The 14,096-nt window shown below is 38.5% G+C and overlaps 1 protein-coding gene across 11 annotated transcripts in view; it reads right to left on the bottom strand.

Annotated features, from left to right (window-relative positions):
- The window catches only part of pcbp3 (poly(rC) binding protein 3), a 62,760-nt gene that overhangs the window by 32,793 nt on the left and 15,871 nt on the right, over positions 1-14,096 (bottom strand). For 9 of the 11 annotated variants that reach the window (XR_010915213.1, XR_010915212.1, XM_067516445.1 and 6 more), the window contains exons 2-5: positions 4,798-4,856; positions 4,554-4,619; positions 3,426-3,531; positions 2,835-2,955 (exon numbers count right to left, since the gene is read on the bottom strand). The gene's annotated coding sequence lies outside the window, so the exon portion shown is untranslated. The remainder of the gene's footprint in view (positions 1-2,834; positions 2,956-3,425; positions 3,532-4,553; positions 4,620-4,797; positions 4,857-14,096) is intronic. The other 2 variants (XM_067516438.1, XM_067516440.1) reach the window with 2 other exon arrangements.

The following is a 14,096-nucleotide window of genomic DNA, read 5'->3' as shown; positions in this document are numbered from 1 at the left end:
GAGGTAGCAGAGGCACAGTGTTCTTTACCTGTAAAGTTATGAAAGGAAGCCAGTATCTGTTGACTTCACCATAACAGTCCAAAGCAGAGCTCTTTAGAGGGAGCCCGCTTAAATGTTTCTCTTCTGAGGACCAATCTCTAAGGCTTTGCTGCAAGTATCAAATTGTCAAAACACGCATTCATAAATGCACCTGCACGTACAACATGCTCAAAGGATCTGGTTCAAAGATTTCATTACAGACAGGCAAGTCGGTAAACGGGCAAACCAATATATTGATGAAGTTTTCAACTTGAAAGAGCACTTCTTGAAGTTTTTTTTCTCTCTCAAATAAAGAAATGGTTGTTCACTGAAAGCCAACATAAATCAATACGTTGAGAGATATACTGTCTGGGGCTCCTCTGTGCATCGTAGGGAATGAATATAGATTACATATACAGGCCTACGGTTGGGTATTTTTATTATTAATTACATATTGGGAAATCAACAGGGGTAAACTGTTGAACTTCTCATGAGTAACATTAATTGTACTGTTGGAGTAATAATTGGTGACCAACAAGACTGACTGTACTGCACAGTACTGTACTGTAGTATATTTCTGCATAGGTGTTTGTGTGCTATAAACCCTGCTCATACCACAGCCCTTCCTCCACTTGCAAAAAGTATTTTCTTAATATTTTTCATTGTGTAACAAATGTTACAAAGGGTTTCTGGAATACCATCTTGAAATATGCTCCAATGAAAACACAGCAGAGTAGCGGAATCTAAGTGAAATTTTGGTTGTAATATGACACACAACTCAGATGCAGGATGTGATAATGAGAGCAGGTTGTGAAAACAAAGTGTTCCACTATTGACATTGCTCTAAATGCAAGCAGCTCTATAATTACTGTTGATAGTGTTTTAACCCATGCAGAGTTAATTGACTTAACATTTGGTAACAAGGAAACGTCCCTGAGGGAAAATAAATCGGTTCACGAACTGCCTCTCTGAGAAAGTCCGTATTCCAAGACAGAAGTCATTATATCCAAAAAGGCCATCCAATCCACTTCACTGAATTTTTTTTTTTTTGTTCTTTCGGCTTATCCCGTGAGTTCAGGGACACCACAGCCGATCATTGTCCGCATGTTGATTTGGCACAGTTTTTACGCCGGATGCCCTAATATGCCTGAAATATGCTGCCTTTTTCTCCAAACACAACACTCTTTGTGTATCCTTGACAGTTTACTGAGTCCCTCCATAGTGTGAGTTGGTTGTTTATTTTAATGTAACATGACTTGGAAACATACAAACATAACCATAACACATTTGTTTCACTAATCAAGTCTCTAATCAACATGTCACACAAGTGCAAAGCAACATTAAGGAGTTCAACTCATTATACAAAAGCTTTCTGTCATATTTTGGAATAAACCATCATACATCAAGTTGTGCAGTCAGCACTGACCAGTTAATCACTAGTTTTTAACAGTTTGTTGGTGTTTGAGTGAAGGTACCTGCTTGTATTCTTCTTTTTGGGCTTTTGACAGGAGCAGCACTAATGCACTTCTAGCTTTCATTGCTGTGAAGCTACACTGTCATTTAGGAGGAGGTACAGGCTTAACAGACATGCTTTCAATTCAATAGCATTCTAAAGTAAAATTTGTATTTTATTTTTTATTTGTTTATCTAAGACTGTATTAATTGACATTTAACCTTGATGTGCTCTTTACCATCTCGTCCATTTTGCTCTTTCTCGATAACTCACAAACATCACAAAAGCTGTCATTTTGACAAAGGGTAAAATCTGCCTGAAGCAGAACGTTGTAACACTCCAGTTTAAAGTGGCAAAGTGGAAAATTATTTTGAGCTATGATTCTGAGGCCCCATGGATGTGACTAACGTCACCGCTGCAGGAATAGGTCATTTTTATTGTCAAATAGGCTGAAAAGACAGAAGGTTACGATGAGAGCTTTCAGTCAATTGTTACCTGATTGGACAAAACTTGTGCTGCATCTTTTCACTTTAGCTTCAGGTCGCAGCACTTTATTTATTTGACTTTGGGACTTAAGATATGTATTTCCAAGGGGGAAATAAGTCTTCTTTCTAAGACGAAGGTAACCTTTTCTGTGGAGCCAGCAGAGGACAGAGAGAAATCTGTCAGAACACTGATCCTTTTGGTTAGAATGTTGTAGTTTATAGTGGCTGTGAAGTCACTATGTCAGTTATGTAAGACTATGTAAGGACTTAAAAGACTCCTTCACTGATTTTGAACTTGCTTCTTTTGGTTATAGTAAATTTCCCATTGACTTCCTATATTAAAATATCTCTTGCTGACAAATGCCTCCAGATGACATCACTTGAAGGAACCTTCAGTTCAGACCATGTCATCTTGTTGCTCACACTATGGAGTTTGTAATCATGATGAACCTGCTTCTCCAGAGCTCCCCCAGGTGACATCATCGGAACCTTTTTTCATCTTGAACCAGAGAAATATTTTAATACGGGGAAGTCAGAGGGAAGTTTAAAAGCGTTAATGTACATTTAAACCCTAAACTAAAGCCATAGAGAGCAAGTTGAAAATTGCCCCTTTAAAGTGTAAGGACTGATGCAGTCTCAGCACAGAGGTGGAACATAAACAGATGCAAAGGAGGCAAATGTTCGGGCCCTCAAAACTTTTACTGGCACAATATTCAGACCTCCTAGCATTGCATCTCCACAGCCCCCAAAAACCCGAAGTTAGGCTCCTTGTAGCTACTACAGGGTCTGGATCAGAAGAGGTTTAGAAAAAAAAAAAGGTGAACATACATTTTGAAATGTGTAAATGAATAACATCAACCAGTCCTATCATTACTTACCAGATTTGTACTGGGTGTTGTGTTTCCAGGGCATATAGGACACCAGAGCGATGTGGTCTCACCCAGATTAGTTCAGCCTTTCAGCCTTTGGACTTCCCTTCAGGTTGATAGCCAGCCCATGCTAAAGCCAAGTAGAAATAATAGACATACAGTTGCACACAAAATTATTCCTCCCCCACTAGAAATGAGGTGTATTAGCAAATGTGCAAATTAGTTGCGTTAAGCTAAAAACATTTTCTTATTTTATTTGTTCAGTGCAAACAGCTGGAATGTGTGCAACTGTAAACACATACAGTAGGTCAGAATAGAGAAAATGATTCCCTCTTCTGATCAGATTTTGTGTTTGTGTACAATAAAACAGACCATGAGTCTAATCCATTCTGTATGACAGGTGTCAAATCTTCAAAATGACATAACACTGCAAAATTGCTTCAAGTGTGCATCATCAATATGTGGTCTGTTTTTCTTGGCAGATCTAGACCTTCTGCTCTGGATCAATACAGTTACACTATGTGGCAAACCACCAAAGGCAGCCCATCAGTCATGTGGCTCAATAGCATGTGCAAGAAATAAAAATAAAATATGTCTGACCGAAGAGGAATCCCAAAAATCTCTTAGGCTTTTTCTTCCAGGTCATGTGACCTGTGGCCGGCAGCCTTCAAGCAGACTGGGGAGACGAGACGTCTGGCAGATACACCTAAGACAGATAACAGGCTTAAGACACGAAATCATGGTTAACATGGGTAATGTGTTGTTGAATCCCTTCACAGACTCACCCTTTGCACGGAGGTCTGAATAATAGTTATGTAGTTTATTGTGACAATTTGCCAACATTACATCAATGAAATTTGCTCCTCTTTATGCACAACCATCTTATCTCTGTGGTTTTGACTAATGTGTTACCAAAATATTACCTACTTCTACAGCATTTAGAGTTGTATTTATTAAATGCTATCTATAAATCTTCTCTCTGGTCTCAACTAACACCTGTAGACATATTGAGATGCTCATCAAGATACTGGCACTGGATTAATCTGCTGCTTTCTTGTTTTTCCTGGAAACCGTGACCTGCGGCAGTTTGATAAGAGCTGAGGCCCATCATTGTGGTGATTATGCAAACTGTGAGTCCAACGTGTTAACATTACGCGTGTCAGGGGTCCAACTGTTTCCCCCGAGTAACATTTATGCCGAACACCATTCAGACCTAACATGAGTACACACATTTTAGAGAATGTATGTAGACGTTTGTCAAAATTATGACCCAAAATGTCACCTATTTCCGACTTCTACTTGCCATGACAATATTTTTTCACAGAAGCTTGTAACGATGTGTGATCTTTTATGCCTTCTGATAACAAGAGAAAAACACAATATTTTGAACACTGGAGCTACTATTGAATGCTATTTTTAGAATTTTTATCTAATCTAAATCATTTGTAAAGTCAAAGTAACCTGTGGAAATGTCTCCCTGTGGCTTACGTAGCCTCTAATGAACAGATTAATATGCTTGATATTTCAGAGTGGCTACATTAGTTTTAATGTGCTGCACAAGGGCTCTGTTATGGTTTGGTTTTCCATAAATACAGGGCAAGTTTAAAGACCATAAAAGGGATAGATGAAAACTGAAACTGGATTACAAAGCAGGCTGTAGCGAGAGGATAAGAACTAAATCGTTCACTGGATGTATTTAGATTAATCATATGCAAAGCGAACACTTACTTGGCTGCACCTGACCTGCAGAAGTGTATTCAGATCAAACCCACTGTGAAGCAGGATTCAATAGGTCTGTTAGATAAAGGAAAATACTGATTTTAAAGGCTGTATTGAATATTTGACAGCACATCACACATTCCTCTGCTCTTAGGGTGAGATTTTACATGGTCATAGTGTGTGAAATCCAATTTGATCACAGTTACTAAAAGCATCAGTTGCATCAGTATAAATGTAGTTAAATCTTTCTTACATTGTGCAGATGAGATCACAGGCAACACTCCAGGGAAAGAGAGGACAGAGGAGGAATTCCTGTGAATGAGAAGAACTGATTAATCTTGGCTTCAGTGAGACTGGTTTTGTAGAGTAACAACTCCCTCTATCGCCATCTGCCCATGGCACCACAGAGTAGTATGAGAACATGGGCTCATTCATTCCCATCCACATAAAATGAACACACACGTGCACACACACAAACACTTACACACACAAACACACGCACACATACACACAAACAACCTCTTTTCTTTATAAGGGGATCACTGCCCTCTATTGGTGATCCATGTGACAGATCCCATCAAGGAAAAAAATAAAAAATACAATTATTTATTGAGTTGCTGCTGCTGATACGTTTTGCATTGACCATAACTTAATGTAGGAACAACCACAGAAGTCTAGTAAATGGACATTTGCTTGTACTGCTAAACTATTATATTACACTTATTGTCACAACAATAACATTATTTAATATATAATTATTGTGAAACTGCACAGAAATATAAATGGCAACTGTTTTATTAAAATATGCATCAAAGTCATTTTCACAGCTAAACAGTTACCCACTGCAGCATTGCAACTGTGAAGATTTCCTGCTTTTTTAATCCTTTATAAAATAGGAAATTGAGTCTTTGAAGTTTTACAAAATAACCAAGTCAGTGATGTAACCTTGACACTATAAAGGCTGAACTTAATAGACAAAATGATCGGTAGATTGTTGACTGTTTACATGTCTGAAGCCTTTGTCGCTTTTAATTTAAAACTTGAAATAATTTCAAAAGTAATTTGCTACATACTCCCAAGTGTTAGACTGGAAAACACATAGAAGTAATGTTTTGTTTAAAAAGCAATTGATGGCTTCCAAGGATTAAGTATTAGGTTAATATATGCAAGATCCCAAAGGGATTTTAATAGTTTTAGAATAAGTTTATTTAACATATATCATACGCAGTGAGCAACAGACAGGAAGAGAGCGAGAGAGGGTTCACGCCCTCACATAATCTACAGTGAGCACACACTCACATAGACCCATTAATCTCATCCTCAGGAGCGGGATGGCAATCTGATTTTGCCTTAGCTTTTGCACCACATGAAGGGGTGGGTAGGGGTGTGGAGGTCTCCGGAGTTAAAACTCTATTAGCGAGCAGCATGAAAGTCAATGAAAATGAGCCCAGTGTGCTCTAGTCCCCTGAGAGTATTAATGTTTAATGATATCTCAAAAGTCTAACACTCATCACCCCTGTGGCTTTTGCTCTTATTCCCTCATTAAATATCCTCACCATATTGTCACCCCCTCAGATTAGACCACTGACCCCATCAGCTGAAGGACTCGCGTTACTTTCGCACGTCTCTTTCTCTCTCCATATTTATCTCTATCTCCAAAAATAAGACAGAAGAAATAATCCTTTTGTTTGAGCAACAGTGTATTTACAGTTTGCACCAGGTGTATAAGGACAGAAATACATAACCTTGAATTCACATATAGTCATAAAAACAAAGTGCTGGGCAAGTTCACATTTTGACCTGATGATGGTGCTAGATGAAAAGCTAGGATCACCAAACTGGTGAAAGTGCTCAGCTTTCCCTGCAGTTTGAAGGTGTCTTACATGAAAAGTACATGACCAGTCAGGGAAACGTAGCTCTTTCTGTGCATGCACTAATCAAGTCATTAGGATTCAGAGTTCAAACTACTTTAATAATCTCAGAGGGAAATTGTTTTGCCTTGTTACACCTGCTCTCTGCTCCAATAATGGAAAAGAATCACATCAGAAATCAATAGGTATTGATTCCAGGGGATTCGTTTAAAATAATGGATGGATACCAGTGAGACTCAAGTCCAAGGCCCTGGTGCCAGCACTCAAATGCTCAGATATGTGAGTGAAGAAAAAATATAATGCCATCTCGAATCTGAGTGAAGTCTGTTTACTTTTCTTGTCAAAACCTCTAACATACATTCAATTTGTCACAAACTTTGAGAAATAACTCTCGTCATCATAATTTGAACAAAGTGTCCAATACATATTTGAAAGCCACTGAGATCAGTAGCCAAATATTAATTTAGTGCCAATCATCTGTGCAGACAGAAGACTCACCCACACAGAGACACTAATGTGGATAAGTTATGGGAAGGAAGCTGGCAAAACGTATTGCACATACGTGCTGGGTGAGCAGCTTTTACTCAAAGCCATCAAAGCAGTCCTCTGTGCATAACATTGACTTATTTATCACCATTGCAGCAAGACATTTGCCTGGTTCTTAGTGTGTATAGATGCTGTTCTTTCCCGAGAGCTGATTCAAAACATGAAAACACTGGAGAAGTTCATGAAAACAGCATAAGTGTGTTTAAAGACCAAATTTGCTCTTAAAGGCGATGGGTGAGTGAAGCTCGATGTCAGGCTATGTTGTTTGTGCTATAAAGCTGACATGACATTCCGAAGGGAGCATTGTTGAAACTGCAAAGTGACCTGTAGCATGCTAACCGAAATTGTCCCAGACTGTCTGTCTCAAAGACCAGCTGTTGACCAGATTACGGACATAAACCAAAAGGCATTAAAAGAGTCTGACACATTTTTTTTCTCTTTGGCCTGTGATGAAATTATTGAGCCAGCAAGTACCACCTGCCATTGTTTTTACTTGGGGATAAAAAGTTTTAACCAAGGGAGGACACGAACACTGGAGCTTAAGTTACCTTCCCACCAATGGTCCACCAAATTATCTGATTATTACGGTTACAGTCATATACAAGAATCCTTTGCGCACAGTCTCGGAAGCTCAACTGTGTGATGTCATTAGTAATATGGATTTTGTGATGTGTACTTTAAATACCAAACTTTGAATTGATGTCTGGGTTTGGATTGATTCGCTGCTGTGGCCTTTTTTATTTTTCTCCCTGAAAATGACACTTGCAGTGACACTGCTCTACTTCAGAGTGACTGACTGACCAGTTACAGGTTGGAACATCCTCCGATCATATGGGGATCCCGTTGTTCTCAAAAGAACACTTTTAGTTATCATCAAGTAAAACAATAACCACTAAGACTACAACCATTTTTCAATGTTTTGTTGTAGGTCACTCCTTTGTTACCTTGTTTTTACATTTTGCATCCATATCTTGGCGTATTTTCTATACAGTAGACTACCAGTCATATACTATCAACTCAATATATATGCAACCATGCTGAACTACCTCATAGTTGATGTCATATCAAACAAAGTGATGGAAAATTAGATCAGTGTCATTGTTTAATTCAATTTAATTCATATTAAATGAGAAATGTCAGATACCTTAAAATTAAATAAGAGGATGACTAATACAGTATTTTGTCTGTAGATACTATTTCGGTCTGGGCCTTATCTTTGTTAATCTGTGAAGTGTTTTTACTCCTCAAACTTCCGTTTATGATAAACTAAAATCTAGAATTAGGCAAACAACAGGTACAGCAAGACATGTAAATAAATTTCGCACATGCCCATACACAACCAAATTACCACAAATGCACCAGTGAGCATGTCGGCACAAACCAATACATTCTCAAGGGCACACACACAAACACAGCCTGCGAGCAGGCAGAAAAGTCAGAGGAAATGCTTATGCCTACAAACGCATTCAGGATGGGGCTGCGCAGCACTTAAGTGGTCAATTTCACACACAAAGGCCAATCACAGGAGCTTAGCTGGCCCCATTAAGCTTTTAGCAAATGCTGCTGTGCTGAAATTGCTTGTTTAGTTAACCCTGTGTGCTACTGGGAGGAATGTAGTTCCATCACTCAAGTCTGAGCACTGACAAATGGTTTGCTTTGAAGTCATTGTGAGTAAGACGACTAGGCCTTGTCATTTGTGAGGAAGGATTAGTCATGCCATGTTTATTGAAGAGTGTGCCGTCGTGACTGCAGCGTTTTAGGGATTTTTGCTTCAGAGGTGTTTTTTTTGCTGAACACTGACACTAACATGAAAACTTCAGCATCAGGCTACAACTATTACACAATAGTACATTTGCATTATGCTTTGAAAGAGAGTTAAAGTTTTTCTTACTCTATGAACTTGATGATGTGACACATGAGAGACAAAATTGTGAGGTTGTTTTGAGAAGTGAGTGAGGATTTAGTGCAATGATGTGCGTCTTTAGTCTCAGTTACTTGTTTTCATTTTAGTTGAACTGTATATACACTGGTCAGCCACCAGTGCTGAAAGATTGAATATTGGTTGTGCATGAAAGTGCTAAAAGAGCATTATTCACTGAAGCCATTTATTCTTTCTGTGAAAAGAGAACTAACTAAACAGAACTTGCTCTGTTTAGAACTTAGGGAATAAAATGAGTTCTGGGGCTTTTTAAGGAGGCAGGTTTAGTGAAAACTGAGTGTGTCCACCCCGAGTTGAGGAAAAAAGAGTTATCATTTCCGGTAATGTAGAACACCTCCGTGAACCTAACCCAGAGTTTCCCTCCGTCTCCCTCCTCCTGTGGAGTGTGGCACAATTCATCTCCATATTCATACAGTTCATTTTGAAGATTGCAAATCATAACGAATTAAACTTCAGAAATTTTTGTTGGCAGAAGAAGATAAAAATGCAGCTTATCCAAAACAATTAGTTTACTACCTGAGACCTGTCCTTACTTTTAGTTTCCTCTGTCACACTATTTGCCAGCTTGCATTCATCCTTAGTTCAAATTAGTTTCCTGGAATCACCCTGAAATTTTCAACAAATGTGTGATGCTTGAAAAAAGCAATAAACTGACACAGAGTAATTGATCATGTTGTAAATGGTTGCACAGAGTTGTCATGTGATATGGGAGATTAAGGTGGTATTTTAAGAGGCCGGTTGAATTGTAGCTGCACATACTTAAAGATTTAAAAATAGGACGAGATTCGTTTTGAAGACAAATTTTTGACCCTAAACTCGTTCTGACCACATTTTCTTTTCAATGTAGTGAATCTACACAATGAAACATAGTCATCAAATGTTGTTGTGCAAGATCATTTTTAATCCAGATGATTTTTTAACTGAACCATCACTTTTATATTATTAGTGGGTCGAACTGGTATTAAAGTTTCTATGGATATTACAGCCAATAAACCTGTAATATATGATTAATTTTATTGTCTGACATGACATCATTGTTGAATTATTATTATTATTGCAGACCAAGGACATCCTGTCATGGCAGTAGCCTTTTCAGAAGGGTAATGCACCCTGACAGAGAGCACAAGTTGTTGAATGGTCTGAGGAAAGTGACAAGTTGCTGTATGGGCCTCCACATTCCCCAGATCTCAATCTGATCAAGCACCTGGAAGCTGGAAAACCATGGAGAGCACAGAGGACCCAGCTTGCAATTTACAGGCCTTAAAGGATTTGCTGCTGACAGGAGTAGCACCAAAACATAATTACATATGAATTCTGATTTCCCCGACAGACAATGTGTTGTGTTCATGTTCCCTGCTGGGATGTCCTACACATTGCAAACATGACACTACTTGGGAATTTTTAAATAGACGAACAAGTATAAAATGACAATAACAAAGAGTGTAACCGAGTTGTTTTTTAACAGGACATTTCATATTTCATAAAAAAGCATTTAATTTAGGAAGAGTAAGACTGCTTCTATGGTTTTAGACTCATGTTCCATTGCACAGAGCATCAGTGTAAGATTGATGGATGGGATTGTATAATCCTTATTCAAACTGACAGGTCATTTTTGTTTTCTTAGATATCCTTTCCTTGACCCCTTCGCCACGTGTGTGTATTCTGTGCTCGTGCTGTGCACGCATCTGTGCGGGGCAATGTTTCTCGAATGTGTGCATTGCATCCCTGTGTGAGTTTCATGGGAGGGCAAAAAGCAATTGTCGAGGCTTCAGCTGGAGATGGAATTGCCAGTTATATATCTTGACTCTGGACATTTATGCCCGGAGAGGCTCACCCTTTTGCCTGCTCATCACAGCTACTGCTGGGTGCTGAACTGTGTGTGTAGGGTCTGCTGATGCTGGGTATGGTATCACAAAAAACATGTTGCACTAAGATTCCACTGTGTGGACTATCAGGGTCATTTATATGATATGCATGGTCCTCTCTTGCTGCTACACACCAGCCACTATAGTGAGCAATAAAAATTATATATCTACAGAGCTATAATGACCCACAATTAGCTAAAATATTAAAATTCACATACGACTATTAGTATTTTAATTAACTTAATATACCACATGAAAATCTGTTTACCAATGAACCAGTCATGTGATTTGATCATGCCGGCATGATCGGGAGTCCAGATTATGAATTCTTTAGTTTTGTGGTACTAATGTGGGGGCCTGTAAATCATTTTACTTGCTTTGCTGACTTTGCTCCATCATTTTGTCCATCATCCTTTCTTTTTGTAAACTACTCCTTCAATCACATGTAAACTTTGTGCAGGCAAAATAAAAATTTGTCCTGAGAAGGGCGGTGTATTGGCAAGAATCTAGCGATAGGAGGAACTTAATTTATTTTAATACTTTAAGTAAAGTGATATGCTACAATTTTTTTAATCTAACACACCACTTCATGCATAAACTCTGAGTAAAAAACCCTTTTTGTCTGTGTTGATTTCCATGCTGTCTCACGTGTTTGAGGTTTATGCTTTGGCATCGTTTCAAAATCCATATTTAGATATCATGACCACACTACTATAAATGGTTAATGTTGAGAAATGTGAAAACCTGCTTGAATGGCTACTGGATACAGTGCAACATGAAGAAGAATACAGAAATAAATATATGAGCAAACTGAGGCCTGTCAGCATAATTTTATGGGCTGTTACATTGCTGTGTATGATAAATTACATTTCACACTGGTTATTCAAATCAGTTCATCTTTTATGACATCTGTGTGAATGAGCACTGACACAGAGCTTTGAATACTAATCAAACATTTCTCAAAAACGATAAATATGACATATTGATGCCTCTCCAATAATCAAGTTTATCCTATCAGGTCAATTGAGCTGTTTTTGGAGTACACTTTTGTTTTTTTCAGTGTGTCTAGAGATTTAGTTTTAATGATTTGAAGGACATCTATTGTCATTCACTGTGCTTGAGGAACCACAGTATTAGGCCCTGGCTTTCTTCATTACTCCATTTTTGCTACAGTAAATTGCTTTGTTCAGCCACAGCTTCTTGTTGTTTTTTATCAAAGTTATCATCGGCGGTTTCGGTGCACAAGTTTCACCACCAATGTACGGTTATACGAAGTGGGCACGTTAAATAAGTTATATGACTGTTTCATAGGTTACAAGTCTATGTCTAACTGCTGCTCTAATTTATTCAGTTTCTTTCATTTGTGGTGTTTATTCATCACCATCTGTTCCTCAATGTTGATACTAGAACAGAATTGCTGTTGGTTTTCTATCCACATAACTGTAAAGTGAACTTTCCAAGACTCAAGAAAGAGATTTCCTTTTCTTTACTGTAGACTGAGGCCAATATTAATGTTAACTATAAAGGCACAAACCAGTGTTTTTCTAGATGATCAATTTAATTATACAGTGCCCTGCCAAAACAAAAGTCACCACCAGAATTTAAGTAAGCAAATAGCTACAAGCCTTCTATTGGATAATTACTGCCGTGATTAATGTGTCTCAGCTGGAAAGGTGTTTTTCAGCAATAACTGATGCACTGAGTAGCTTCTCTTGTTTTTCTCAACCATGTCAGAAGACGTATACTGTGGTCGCGGCAAAGACGCACCTTTGTATCAGAAGTGTCAAATTATTGGCGGGCATAAAGCAAAGTCAGCAAACTAAAATTCTGTTGACCCGTCCAGACCATATCCCCCTCATCAATACAAGCTCTTGGTGAAAAATGAATGCGACTAATGCAATGGAAATAATTGTGACACTGTTAAAGTGTGTGGCCAGGGAGTGCAGTCTAGAATATTCTTCTTTGCTTGAGTCACAAAGTATTCCTTGCATTGGAGGATGCAAGCCTCATTAATTATGCTCCAATCCAGTTTTCATCTCTGATACCTATTAAGCTGTCCAGCATTTTCTAATTCTATATAAATACACAGTCAGGCAAATATGTTTCATGCATCATGAGACATCATGCCCCCCTATGTGCATGGAAATTGCACAGCTGTTTTTCCCCTTACTGGGACAATTTTTCTCCAGATGAAAAGTGCCAGCTTTTGTAAATCTGATAAATTACTAGTTGCAAACTGTTGACCAGCCAATTTTTCTGACATGTTGTTTTACCTGGTTTTCTCCTTTCTATGAAGACATACTGCAAGTGGAGCCTGATTGCTCCCCAAGGTGGTGAGTTACAGATTTAATGATGTTGAACTAAGTCAGCTTTCTTCCTTCTCAAGTGAATTTTCATGGTAGAGCCAGCTGCCCAGTTGAGTTTCTCACTTACGCTCTCTTGCTCTAACACAAACAACAGATGCACACAAAGGAGCAATTATTTTAAAATGGTTAGCGTGATGGCTATGATTACAGGTTCATATACTCACTTGACTTGACAATTAGAGCTTGACTAATCATATTGCATTTTCACTTCTGTTTTTCACTTCACAACTTTTTTTTTTCCTCAGGATTAAAATGTTTACAGTATCATATAAACCTCGATTAGAAACAGCCTTTTGTCCACTAAAGTCATTGCAATGTAAATTTAGTCACCAATCATGTGCTGCAAGTGCAACGGCTGTGCCAGACAAGTAAACTGTGTTTGTTTCAGCGTCCTTGACACTGTTCTTGTTCATCGGTTACACATATGTTTTTCACTTTTTCAAGCCGTTAAGTTAAATTGTACAAAGAGGCTCCTCTTCTTGGTGCTATTGTCCAGCGTTGCCATATTGTTTTGTATTGTGCATGTGTGCACTGTCTATGTACTCAGGTACAAGCATGGGGAGGGGGAGGGCATCCCACATTGAAGAGGATTGAGTTTGAGTCTCATGCTGACATTACATTACAGTCCTATAAAAATATTCACCCCCCATAGAGGTTTCCACCACTTTTTTTTTTTTTTTTTTTTTACAAAAATCATAGTCAATATAATTTGGGTTTTTTGGCAAAACATGAATGACAATTGTCAAAGTATAAGCAGTTCCAAACAAAGTCAATAATCCACAGTTTTCGGCTTGTCCCTTTAGGGGACAAGGGCTGGATTCCCTTCCTGCCGCAAAACTCCCATTTTTGTCCGGGCTTGGGACCAGGACCGAGGTTTAACTCGGTGGCTGGGTGTTGCCACACCTGGTGGGGTGGGATTTGACACCCCGGAATACTAACCCAATGATCTACCACTGAGCCAGCAG

This window comes from Channa argus, chromosome 9, assembly GCF_033026475.1.
Source record: "Channa argus isolate prfri chromosome 9, Channa argus male v1.0, whole genome shotgun sequence".
Taxonomy (NCBI): Eukaryota; Metazoa; Chordata; class Actinopteri; order Anabantiformes; family Channidae; genus Channa; species Channa argus.
The sequence above is the reverse complement of the archived record's forward strand: the minus strand, read 5'-3'. Positions and strand labels throughout refer to the sequence as shown.